Below are 14,304 nucleotides of genomic sequence, written 5' to 3' on the forward strand. Positions count from 1 at the left end.
TCTAATGATAGTTATCGTAGCTCCACCTAATAATATCGAAACAGGATTCGACTATCAGGCGATGATCGAACAATATGATCCGTTTCAGTAAATTCATTGACCACTGTTCGAATTAGCCGCTAATTATGTCACTTACGCAGATATGTGATTTATCTAAGCTTAGCCACTTTGTCTTCCTACCTTTTCAATTTCCCCAAAATTTTGGGATATATGTATCACTGCAAGCCTTGAATCCATATGGCAAATCGCTGAAGGTGACCTTTTACCATAGTAGATTACGAACCTACGCACCTTTAATCAGTAATAATAAATTTAATTATAAAAATTACGTTGCATTCGTTGGTGCGAGTTAACAAGCTCACCGTTGAATCACCTCAACAAAAGTATTCTATACTATTTTTGTCTACGACCATGTCATTGTGACGCCATGTTACATTAACTAATGGTAATGATAATAATATCCTTTGGTTCAGCTCCGGGCCATATACGATGAACGATAAGATGAACACAATACAGTATACTAAATTAAGTACGCTAGTAAAAAGTAATATTCATGAACTTTTATGCCCAAGCACTGCTGAAAATAACTATAATAATAATATAATAATAATAATAATAATAATAATAATAATAATAATAATAATAATAATAATAATTCCAGATAAAGACCAAACACCGATACATAATTCAGGTAAATGGCAAATCTCCACAACATAATAATTTTTTTCAGATGGGCTAACTACTGATACATAATTGGGGTAGTTCTCTAAAAAGGAAGAGTGGCCGTCAACTCTCAGTAATAATAAAAATAATAATGATAATAATAATCTGTCGATTTTCTGATCATCGCCTTAAACTTCTTCGGTGGCGAAAGGGGGATAAAGCGACGTCCCACAAACAGGCAGTTGCAGCGGTCGTTGGCTGTTATCCTCAAGAAAGCTTGTTTCAGTGTAGTAGAGTCTCCGGCTTGGTAAGACAGGTTTCGTCGATACTAACTCGACTCTCTCGTTCATTTACGGTTGGGATCTCGTCCTTGCTGTACTCCACGAGCGTTGGTTTCACTGTTTCGCGCTGGTTTTATGTGCTTTCCTCCACAGGGATGATTCCTTCTCCAACGGGCCCTTGTACGTTTTCAAAGTAATGTGCTTTTTATATTTTATTGTTGTTTTAGTGTTTTCTCGTCAGTATCGTATATCCTGCAGAGAGTTTAGTTCTTTTTTAAATTTGCTTTCTTCTTGTATGATCTTCACTTCAGGGAGTATTTTGTTGTATAGTCTTGGTTCGCAGTGTACAAATGCTCTCTAGCCTGACTGTTTTAATAGTTTGTTCTAGGTTCAAATAGCCTATATGCTTCACTTTCATGCTTGTTTACAATATTCATTTGGTGTCCAAAGAAGCTTGAACAGTTTCAGATATGTCGTATTATGATTAGACTGCAAGATTTTGGACGTGAAGGCGTGTTTTAAGGTTTGTTGGGTTGGTGAGTGGATACTGTAGCTAGTTTTCCGTTTTGCGTTAAATATTTAGACTGTGGTACTTGAGCTGTGACATAACGGTTGTCGTATGAAAGTTTTCTGTTTGCGGGTTTTTATCTTCAGATATTGGAATTTTCGATTTTTAGTTGTTAATTCCTACAATAACTGTTCAAAATGTTTTAAGTGGTGTTGTAGATTGCCCTTCAACATGGTATTTAAGACTTAGTTTCGAAGCCTATATATTACTAAGCTTAACTAGATTGCTTTGAGTGGTAATTCTATTTATTTTGGGTTTTATACTAGCAATCTTGTGCAGTGCTACGGATGTTTTCATTTTAAATTTATGCTGCAATAGAGCAAGTCTTAACGATGCTATAGGGTTTAAGTTTCTTGAGGATTAGAGAGGCTTAACTCGACTACCATAGCCATCCTAATAGGGGGTATATAAAGTTTAAATTTTAATTACAGGCTTAAGTGGCAATAAACTAGTAATAACGCTTACCAGTATTTATAAAGCCTTGCTTGATGCTCCGTGTCTTGATTTAAATAATCAGATGGCCCAGCAGATTGTAACAAATAGTCAGCCTTTGGTTCTTTCCACTTCCTAGAACATTTTTGCTTGAATAATGTTTAATTTTACTTCAGGTCAGGGTGTTAAATAAGCATGCCATATATTTTTTTTTTTTCAGGTGGGGGTGTGTCGTTCAATAAGCGTGCCACAAGGTTAGGGAGTTCTCTTAGATGTACCGATACTTTGACTGTACAGGATTAATGGGTGAGTTAAGTATTAATTTTTAAGCGACTAGCAATTCCCCCCCCCTAATATTTTTTAGCCTAGTTTTTTCAAATCAAAACAGTTTTCATTTTAAGTTTAGGCTTTGTTTTAATGCATTTGGTTTAAAAACAGATTTTGAGAATCTAAAATCCTCAGGATTGCATAGGTTAAATTTGGAATTTTCCAGATTTGGTTTAAAACAGTTTTGAGAATCTTGATAGTTTATTTTGCATTCTTCAGGATTGCAAAGGTTAAAATTGAAATTTTACAGCTTTGAATATTTCAAGAAGTTTTTGGATTTTTTCAGCTTCAGAACTTTTTGCTTTCAAAATTTAATTTTAATTTTGTGATAGTTATATTTTAGCATCCAAAGTTAGTTTGTGGGGGAAAGTTAGTTTATATTTTAGCTTCCAAAGTTAGTTTGTGGGGGAAAGTTAGTTTATATTTTAGCTTCCAAAGTTAGTTTGTGGGGGAAGTTAAAGGTAATTTTTGATAGGTTGTAAAGTTAATTATTTAGGATAGTGGGTAATTTTTGACAGGTTGTAAAGCTAATTATTTTTAGGATAGTAGATTTGAACTTGTTTGAATTTATTTGAACTTGTTTGAATTTATTTGAACGTGTTTGAATTTATTTGAACGTGTTTGAATTTATTTGAACGTGTTTGAATTTATTTGAACGTGTTTGAATTTATTTGAACGTGTTTGAATTTATTTGAACGTGTTTGAATTTATTTGAACGTGTTTGAATTTATTTGAACGTGTTTGAATTTATTTGAACGTGTTTGAATTTATTTGAACGTGTTTGAATTTATTTGAACGTGTTTGAATTTATTTGAACGTGTTTGAATTTATTTGAACGTGTTTGAATTTATTTGAACGTGTTTGAATTTATTTGAACGTGTTTGAATTTATTTGAACGTGTTGTTTTTGAATAGTAACAATTTTTAAAGTTCTTGAGTAATTATTTCAGCTTCAAAAGATAGTTTTGCACATAGTTTTGCGTATAAAGATCTTAAAACTTAAACTAGTTTTTTATTTAGATCTAATTTTTAAAATTGTAAAGTTTAGCTAAGTCTGTTTTGGAATTTATTTTGAACAGTAACAATTTTTAAAGCTCTTGAGTAATTTTTTCAGCTTCAAGAGATAGTTTCTATTTTGGAATTTTGTTAGTTTTTGAACAGTAACTATTTTTAAAGCTCTTGAGTAATTATAAATTTGAACTTTGTTTGAATTTATTTGAACTTTTTCAATTTGAGAGTTTTGTTGTTTTTGAATAGTAACAATTTTTAAAGTTCTTGAGTAATTATTTCAGCTTCAAAAGATAGTTTTGCACATAGGTTTGCGTTTAAAGATCTTAAAACTTAAAAACTAGTTTTTTATTTAGATCTAATTTTTAGAATTGAAAAGTTTAGCTAAGTCTGTATTTTGGAATTTATTTTGAACAGTAACAATTTTTAAAGCTCTTGAGTAATTATTTCAGCTTCAAAAGAAAGTTTTGCGGCTAAAGTTTTGCGGGTAATGATCTTTTAACTTAAGCTAGCTCTGTTTTTTTAGATGTGTAAAGTTTAGCAAAGTCTGTATTTTGGAATTTTGATTTTGAACAGTAACAATTTTTAAAGCACTTTAAGTTTTGCACTTTAAGTTTTGCACTTTAAGTTTTGCACTTTAAGTTTTGCACTTTAAGTTTTGCACTTTAAGTTTTGCACTTTAAGTTTTGCACTTTAAGTTTTTTACCCGCTTCCCAAGTCCACCTTTGCCGGGGTGGCGGTGCCACCTGCCAGGCAAAGGTGGACTTGCTAGTTGTGCATGGTGACTGTCACCATGCACAATAGGGAGTTCAACAACAAGCATGGTGACTTTGTCACCATGCCCAACAGGTATTTCAAACCAACCAACTTCTAACTTAGGTTAGAGCTGCAAAATTGATAGTTTTCGTTTAGCTAGGACTTAATGGGAAGTTAGATAGGGAACTTGAAATATAGGATAGATTAAAGAACATACTAATTTTTAGATGCGGTTCTTAGGATAAATGTAATAAACGCTAAAGTCTCTTAAGGATGCTGGGAGTAGATGGGGGTAAAAACGCCATAGTCAGACCTAGGCAGACATTTGACAGTGCAAGTTATTAATAGAGGGTATTACAGTACTTGAGCCCTTTGTTTGGTCATGAGGTGTAAGTTTGAACGTATTAGTGCAGCTGAGAATAGGGTAGGGCAACTGACATAATTTTATAACTTTTAGAATTTCATTCCCGCTAGTAAATAGGAACTAGACAGGTAATAAGCGGATCTTAACGATTTTCTAAGAGGCCTAGGTCTTGAGATTCTTAAGAATTTTTTTGACACTGATGCCGTGGACTTGTCAGCCTTTCTAATAGGCTGGTTAGTGGAATTTGTAATTCAAAATTGGGCAGTCTTGTTAACGTCGTTCCATCAACGCGCTCAACACCCGCAACCTCCCCCCTCTTTAAGTAAAGCTTTCATGCTAGGAAATAGTTCAGATTGCATTGCATATTTTCACTGACCCCTACCTTCATCCACCTGTCCTCCAGCGCCGAAGGTTGCTTCGGGAACCCTTTCTTTTCTTATGAATTCCCAACTTAATTCTTTGCCCCTTGGGGTTGTGCAGTTCCCATTAAAATGGATACTAAAGGACCAAAGTTGCCAGATAATGTTTGCATTGCATGGCACCTTTCATAGTTACATAGCATTAAATTTAGTTGCGGTTGTTGTTTCAGTGTAAGATTGGTGCCCTATTAAATATCTTAAAGGATGGCACTCTATCTTGTTGTCGTGTTAGTAATAATGGGATTGCTAATGTGAAAGTTGATGGCAGTTTGAAGTACCAATACTAATACATGGGTTTGTTAATGGGGAAATTAACTCATACTATATAAGCTGCTGGGACTGAACAGTTTATTTTAACTTTTAAAGAGGGTATGTTATGTCATGGAAGCTTTAGTATATTCTAAAACCAAACAAACTACTTTTCTTGTGCACAGGCTCTTGGTGTAGCTGCAGCAGACCGTGACATCGACAATAATGGAAAGCAACGCTTTTCGTTAAGACTGAATATCCTGTGAGGATTCGAAGCGCTCTGAATTTGGTTACCCAGACAACAAGAACTCTTCTTGTAGCCTAGACGCCATGCGTGTCCTGTGACTGTTCGAAGCGCACTGAATTCGGTTACCCAGACAACTAGAACTATTCAATTTTTTAATAAACTGACTTTGGTTATGTAATAGTACTTGGTTATGTAATAGTATTTAGTGTATAAAGACCAACATAAACCTTTATTCCATTTCTTTAAGCCTAAAATGTCATGGTGGGGTAGACTTTGTAATGCTACTTGAAAGCCAATGAATGTCCTATGAAATCAAAGGAATGATACCAACTGATTGGTTGGTTGACAAAAGTAAGATGGGAAACTGATATAAGATAAGTAACTGAAATAATGGTTTTTAATTCTGAAGAGATTCTAGTTTGTTTTGGTGTTTACTTGCAGTAGTCTATGCAGATTTAAACTTATATTCAACGAAGTGGTATTGTATTTTGACCCCTCTGATGACAGGAATATTTGTTTGATCATTCCTCATGATCTAGAGATCGCATTCGGCTGAATACTTGCAAAGGTGACTGAAGCGAAAATTCACTTTGACATGAGATACCGCCTAGAAAATATTTTAAGGATCTTACGGGGTTGAATTGAGTCCAAATTGCTATGTAAACGATATAATTAGTTTGCTAAAAGTTAAGCATGCATGCAGCAAATTTTCAATAGTGGTATTGTAATTTGTCCCGTGATCGGTTATTGCTTATGCCTAGAAATTGTTGAAAGTTACTGTGACTGTCGATGGTTACTAAAACAGGTTTTAGCGTTGGACTTGTAGTCTCGGGTAAGTGAGGCGATAGAAATACAGGATTTTTGTGTAATGCATTGCTTAGTTGGTGGCAGTGTCTGGCTCTTGAGAGTTTTTGAATGTTATAATTGCTCAAAGGATTTCGTGAGGATGGGGGTTATGCTTCAGGTCCTTAGTTTTGCCAGTCTCTTGATAAACAAACGCGTAGTTTTAGAATTGCGAGTAAATTGGGTTCGCTTTTGAATTGAGTGCCCCAGGACAAACTTTTCTTTGCTACGATTCGCAAACTTTGGATAGGTAAGGTTAGTCACCTAATTCTGGCTTCACAAATGGTTTTTGTTTGTGCACCGCTATGAAACTTCGTAACCTTCAACACTGTGTATACAAAACCAGACAACATAGAGGACCTTTTTCGTCGGTTTGTTTGAGATATTTCCTTCCGTGGCAGAGTAATGCTGACAACTGTCAATTATTGACCAGCCAACTACTGAGTTATCCGCCAACCGATTACAGAACTATCACTACGTGAGAATGTCCTAAAATACTTCTGCCTCTTTTTTCATTACACTGATTCGCCCGACTGATTGGTGCCAATTTGCAGGATTTTTATATTTTGCCGCGCAAACGATAAAATTAATAGTCGCAAAAATGATATATTGACTATTGCCCAAATTCGCCCAAATGAAATGCGCCCGAAAAAAGGCCACATTAATTTACGGTGGACGGTAAAAAAATCACAGGAATAGTCACAATTTTAGGGCAGAATTCAGTTGTGGTAAATATCAGTAGAACATACATTAGGTAAACTTTTTGTATATTTTTTCTGTAAATGTTCTGATGTGTAAAACGAATACAAAGAATAGTAAAATCATAGGATTACATCCTAGATAAATATCCATGAAGCAAAAAATATTGCAATGATATAATTACTGCAAATGAAAGCTGATTCCTTGCGATGCAACGAAACCAATGATAAAATAGGAAACCTTTAATTTTGTGGGTGAAACCTTTTAAGTACGTCTGGAATAAAGCCACACATACTAAAAGTATCAGTATAGTAATGGGATTGTCTTCATTTTCATTATTTCAGGGATGTATGTACTGTAGGCAGCAAAAGTAAGCTACAGTTCAGGGATGTATGTACTGTAGGCAGCAAAAGTAAGCTACAGTTACTTATAGTTCCTTACTTGACCTAGACAGCAGAGGGGATTAGCGTATCCTGGTGGACAAGTATGGCCAGCTATTATAGGCTTATAAGATCACTACTTTTTGTAAAGTTATTTTATGTATATATATGAACTTGCTCGCTGTAAATAAAACCCTTACTGCTGGCCGTTGCTGAATATGTAAAAAAGTGACGTGAGATAGATCCGAATAACCCTGTCATTAGGCTGAACATAGATTCGTGTGTACTTCCATGCTTCTAGGAATTTCACGCAGTTAGCTATATGTAAATGTGTTTCAGTCAGTATTGAAAAAAATACAGTTGTTTACACGAGAGGCAGAAAGAGTCAAGTATTTCTACTGGAATAGGTTTAACTTTGTATTGAAACATGATTATATGGGAGTCACTTGTCAAGTGTTTGTCATTGCCAAAGATATACCACACTCTCCTTAGCTTTTGATATTTTCATTTTTAAATGTTTTGAAGTTCAAAATACACGTATATATAACTGAGTCAGCGTAAGACCTTCCCATGGGGCAAATAAACAAAATGTTTAAAATTCGAGAACAAGTCAGTAAGTCAGTCACAAATGGGCTAATCCGGTTAAATATTCTCACATGTAATGGCATAACATAATACACAATGATGCCAAAATGTAAAAGTCATGTATTGCCAGTTAATAATATTTAAAATTTCTTTTATTACTTTAATTGGTTATGACCTAAATTATGACTGACTTGATTTTGTTGATTATCTGTCATTTTCCAGCCAAAATTGTGAATTTTTCTCTGACTTTATTACCGGTCACCACAAATTAATGAGACTTTTTTTCCTGTGACTTTTTATCCTATCCAAAATTACTTTTTTCTGACTTTTTTTCCTGTGACTTTATTATCGGCCACCGTATAACCAAGTGAAGGGTAAACTATTCAAAATTTCGCGTAAGTGAATACAGGAGGACATATAAAAGTTCGTAGAAGCGAATTTAGAAGGACCTTTTAGTATGTAACCATATTACAAAGATAAGGAAATGTATTATATATACAGTATATATTTGTGTGTGCGTATGACGGGAATGTGACTGGGGAGGAATTTGGGGTTATTTATATTTACAATGCTTGGTTACTTAGTGGGTAGCTAATTATGTACTTTATATTTACATAATATAAATACATTGGGTAAATGCATTATTACATTAGTTTTACATTGTTTCTTGTTCTTATGGGTCTAATAAATTTATTGATTTCTTCTAATGTGTTTGGTTGGTAATTATTATGGGAGTGACCTTGACCTTGCGTATACATCGTGAAACGTCGCACAATGGTCTGGAAATAAATGCTGCTGTACTTTGTTATTGACTCGTCACAATGAAAAGCTGGACATTTTTTTTAATCTACTGCGGCCTGCAATCCATGTCTGTCGCCCACCCACGAGAACGCACACAACCACACACACACACACACACACACACATTCATATACATACAATGGTTAATAGTGTGTTGAACATATCGATATTAACTATAATTATCGAACTATAATTATCTATAGGCATGTAGTTCGAATCCCCGACCGGCCAGTGAAGAACAAGAGGAATTTGTTTCTGGTGATAGAAATTCATTTCCCGCTATAATGTGGTTCGGATTCCACAATAAGCTGTAGGTCCCGTTGCTAGGTAACCAACTGGTTCATAGCCACGTAAAAATAAATCTAATCCTTCGGGCCAGCCCTAGGAGAGCTGTTAATCCGCTCAGTGGTCTGGTTAAACTAAGGTATACTTAACGTAGAGTGCAGAGGACTGAAGACCACGAGGAAAATGAAAGCAGGTCTCCAGGGAATAGTGACCCAGATTAGGAATGGGGAACTTTTTGTGGTACACAACCTTCATGGTCCCACCTGGAATTTGGGTGTGCCAATCCGCTGGACCTTTAGTTTGCAAGTGAAAAGGCGCTTTCACACTTGCCCACTCACTGCAACACCTCCCAGGCGGCACTTTCTTCCCTCTCTACTTGCAAGTAAAACGAATGAACCAGGTATAATACTATACACTACCTGTATATCTGGAATCAAATTGATCCAACTGTTAGTGGCTCTTTTGATTTACCTTTTATATCTCACAGAAATGAGTATGAGCCACAAATAATATCAATCACTGTTAGGAGTTGTTCTGTACCTAAAATTCTGTTGTATATTGTGCGGTTTGCACACACACCACACACTTTTATATATACAGTATATAATATATATATATATATGTATATATATATATATACATATAAATAAAATTTATGCATGTGTGTGTGTTTGTGTGCGTGAACTTCGTAGGATAATAGAAATTATTATGAGCAGCAAATAATATAAATCAGTGTTAGAAGCTGTCCTATGCCTAAACTTTTTTCCTGCACGGTTTTTTGCACACGAATAAAAACATATATATCATTATATATGTATAAACTTGTGTGTATATATATGTGTGTGTGTATATTATATATATATATATATATATATATATATATTATATATATATATATATATATATATATATATATATATATATATATATATATATATATATATATATATATATATATATATATATATATATATATTTTACTTATATATACTGTATATATTTCTACATGTGCGTGTTTGTGTGCGTGAGCTGCCTAGGATTATAGAAAGGATTGTGAGCTGCAAAAAAATATGAAGCGCTGGCTGTGAGATGATGTAGAGAGTGAGCAAGTGTGAAAACACCTTTTCACTCGTAAACCTAAGCTCCAGATGGGGTGATAAAAATTGATTTTGACCACAAGGATTTCCCCATTCCTAGTCTGGGTCACTATTCCTTGGACAACTGCTGTTATTTTCCTCACGGTCTTGAGTCCTCTACACTATAATTATAGCTCATAACCCGAACTATTTATTTATAATATATATATATATATATATATATATATATATATATATATATATATATATATATATATATATATATATATATATATATATATATATATATATAATGTATGGTATATATGTATATTTATATTTTTTGTATGTGTTTTGTGAGTGCGTATATATATTTTTTTTTTACGTTTTCCGTGGTTTATTTAGACATAGAGGCTGGGAAAAACAAAGGAGAAAATGGATTGCATGAGGAAATATTACGTAAAACACGTGGGCAAATTTAAAGGAGTGTGGATTAGAAAAAAATTTTCAGCTTTTCGTTTTAATGAGTCAGTAATAGGATCCTCTGAATAGTAGTAACTAACGCCAGTAATGAAAAGACATTTGTATGACGTTTTACGTTGTATACTTTTGTTTGTTATGTCTTTTATACTTTACGAGAAAATAAAATTAAATTTATTCCTCTAGTCGGCAATGAATTAAGATACGAGTTTCTTCGGTGGAAAAATAAATTAAATAAAAATGCAGAGGAGTTTGGTATGTATCTCGTCAATGGATGACAGTCATTTTCGTCAAGCAATAGGAATCGGACGAGGCGTTGTTTACCTTGTCCATAATAACCTCGTTTTCGATCTTTGTATATCGTTAATTTTGACGGCAGTCGATGTCTGTAAATGAAAGGTCTCCTTCTGAAGATCAAATGTCAAGGTATGCCATTATTTCAGATATATATAAAATATATTTTGACAAAGCCATCTTAGAAATATATGTATATATATATATATATATATATATATATATATATATATATATATATATATATATATATATATATATATATATATATATATATATATATATATATATATATATAAAATATTATATATATATATATATATATATAATATTTTATATATATATATATATATATATATATATATATATATATATATATATATATATATATATATATATATATATATCACATTTACTATCAAAGTCGGTCAGTGGGGTATGCAGGATGGGTGTATGGATTCGCGAAAAATTTTCAGCCGTTTTTGCAAATGCACATTTGTATGACGTTTTGGACCACAATATAAGTCCCCTGGAGTTCGATAATTTTGACAGATCTTGAGGAATATTTCAAATTCATATTTGATGGTTTTCTAAGTAATTTTTGTATTTTTCTGCATTTTTGTTTTACGTTGAACAACATTATATATATATATATATATATATATATATATATATATATATATATATATATATATATATATATATATATATATATATATATATATATATATATATATATATATATATATATATCACATTACTATCAAAGTCGGTCAGTGGGGTATGCAGGATGGTTGTATGGAGTTGGAAGGAGTCTGGTTATGTATTTAACATGGTTTTCTAACATCCTAACCAGTCAACGTTTATGAGCGCAAAGGTACTACTGTCACAAATACATCGATCGTGAACTAAAACTCACCCTGACTTATAGTTAACAGCCGAGGATTGAAACTGGTCCTCCAAAAGATAAACTGCCTCCTCACTATCCCATACTACTTTATTACCGAACCATTAAAACCATCAGGGAAAGGTGGTATAATATACTGTAACTATGAAACGATGTCAGGTTACTAACTGGAATTTCCACAAGGAACCCCTATCAGACACTTTCACTTTTAAAATCCCATAATAGCAATAGAAATTCTCCCCAGTAAAAATTACCTGGGAACCATACAGATATGCTGCATTCATTAAATTTGATTCTAAAGACCCGAAATATAAAATATCTCCAAAAATTCGCCCCTTAGAAGCGGTAACCACTGCCTTAATCAGTATTTGAATTTCCGATAATGCGGATTCCACTTCTTTCTCAATATTCAACAAGGTAGTTTGACAAGAAAACAAAACTATCGTAACATCTAAGTCTCCCCCCCCCCCATCCCACCAACTGTGATCAATTACTCATTTAAAGACGTCCTTAATGTTTCAAAACCCTCTTGTAATTTCTCATTACTATCTTGTAAAGTCATGAAAGTTTTACCTTGGCTAGCTAATTCTGCCAATACCTGTTCAGTTTTCACCAAATTAGCAATTGACATACTAGCAAGCGTTCCTATGACCAGAACGGCTCCAGTTAACAATGGCACAACCGACTCTTGACAGCTGTAGTATTAAGTTCAGTTAATCAACCCCGCAGGACCCGCAACGGATCAGACAGATTCCGTCCGGTATTCATCTCACCCAATAAATTCCCAAGCAACTGAACTTTATTTTGCGATGCTTCAAGCTCATCCCTTGCTGAACCTATATCCTCAAACTCTATATTCAAAGTTACCTTGTCAGACAACAACCACACTTCATAGTCTTCTTCTATAATAACACCTGGGCCTAACCTCACTACGGAATTAGCCCATGCCACGACCCCTGAAGCCATGAGCAGACGAAACTTCAGCATCTAAAAAACAAAAAAAGCAAACGAAAGAAACCTAAAAGTTACCAGGACCCGAAAAAAAGAAGCAAAACCCATATATCTATAAAAAGTCAACGGTATTTTGCACGTAATTTAACTAAGTTTTCCCCTCTCAGACATTATTGCAACAGACACACAAAAAAATAACTACTCCGAACCGCTGGACTTACGCAGAAGAGAAAATAAAACAACAACAGCAAAACAACCTGAACTCGGACTATTAAAGATTTGTATAACTCTACGGACAGATGTCCTCCCCAGTTAAAAAAAAAACTAGAAATCACTTTTAAAATCCATTAAAAAAAAAAAAAGCAAAAGAGAGAGAGCGAAAAAAATGATCAGAACAACAGGATATCACAGGAATTAACCCACAAGATTCCCATTAACCTGTCTTTTTAATTTTAGATATGTGTGTCAGCCGAGACACTCCCATATTTTCATATCGAATGACAAATCTATTCCCCCTCTTTATTTCTATCACCCGAAAAGGACCCTCAAATTTAGGACCTAGTTTATAATTCAACTGATTCCTAACATTTACTTTCACAAAAACCTTTTCTCCCACAGCAACTTTAACTCTATCTGTCTTTGAATTGCACTGGTCAACTATATCCTGAGTTTTCAATTCAAGATTCTTAGCGAGACGCGCATATCTCTCCTTAGCAGTAGAGATCAGCGATATAACTGTATTATCACCCGACGGAATAGGTAATAAATCGAAAGCATCCTGCACTGGGTAGCCTAATAGCGCTTCATTGGGAGACATTCCATTGGTATCACTAGCCATAGAATTGATGCTATGCTGAACCTGTGGAATATATCGATCCCAATTTATATCATTGCACCCTGCAATCATTCTGAGAACCTCAGTTACCTTCCTATTTACCCGTTCCGTTCACATAAAACCCTTAGCTTCTGTTTTATAGGGAATAATAGTGACTTTGTTCACAAATTCTCTCCCATTATCTATAATTAGCACCTCAGGAATCCCATAACGACAAATACACCCATTAAAGAATGCGACTGCCACCTCCTCCGTTGTTTTATGCTTCAAAGTAAAAACCTCTATAAACCTTCTTAATTCGTCTACAACCACCAACAGGTGCCTATGGCCGTAACTAGATTCACAGAAATTGGGCAATAAGTCCATATGGACCCTAGAAAATGGTCTACTGGGAATAGGAAATTAACCCAATTTACAAGAAACGACCCTCGATTGCTTACACTCATTACAAACTGAACAACCTCCCACAAAGTCTTCCGCTGATGTGAGCATATTCTTCCAAAAAAATTGTCCCCGTATATTCTGATACGTCTTCCCAGTACCCAAATGTGGACTGCCAGACCTACAATGAACAATATCCAGAACCGTAGGTACTAAACTCCTAGAGACACCTATTTGCGTCGTACCACCCTTATCCTCACTATTTCTCAGTCTGTATATAATCTTCCTAACCAACAAATTACCCTCTAATTCAAGGCCCGTAAAAGGCAACTTACAACCCTTCCTAACTAATTCTCCCCTAAGAAGCGCTTTTGCGTCTGCCAAAATCTCATCCTCATCCTGTCTGGATTCTACTAATCTAATATTGCAGTCTATGCAATCTCCAGATACATAACATACATGAGAACCATCCGA

At 34.2% G+C, this 14,304-nt stretch overlaps 1 long non-coding RNA gene across 1 annotated transcript; it reads left to right on the top strand.

Moving 5' to 3' along the window:
- Nucleotides 1–976: 976 nt before the first annotated feature.
- On the top strand, nucleotides 977–5,543 carry LOC136854681 (uncharacterized). Its single transcript, XR_010857765.1, has 3 exons — nucleotides 977–1,124; nucleotides 2,165–2,250; nucleotides 5,252–5,543. It is a non-coding gene; the product is annotated as an uncharacterized lncRNA (long non-coding RNA).
- The last annotated feature ends 8,761 nt before the right edge of the window (nucleotides 5,544–14,304 follow it).

This window comes from Macrobrachium rosenbergii, chromosome 29, assembly GCF_040412425.1.
Source record: "Macrobrachium rosenbergii isolate ZJJX-2024 chromosome 29, ASM4041242v1, whole genome shotgun sequence".
NCBI lineage: Eukaryota > Metazoa > Arthropoda > Malacostraca > Decapoda > Palaemonidae > Macrobrachium > Macrobrachium rosenbergii.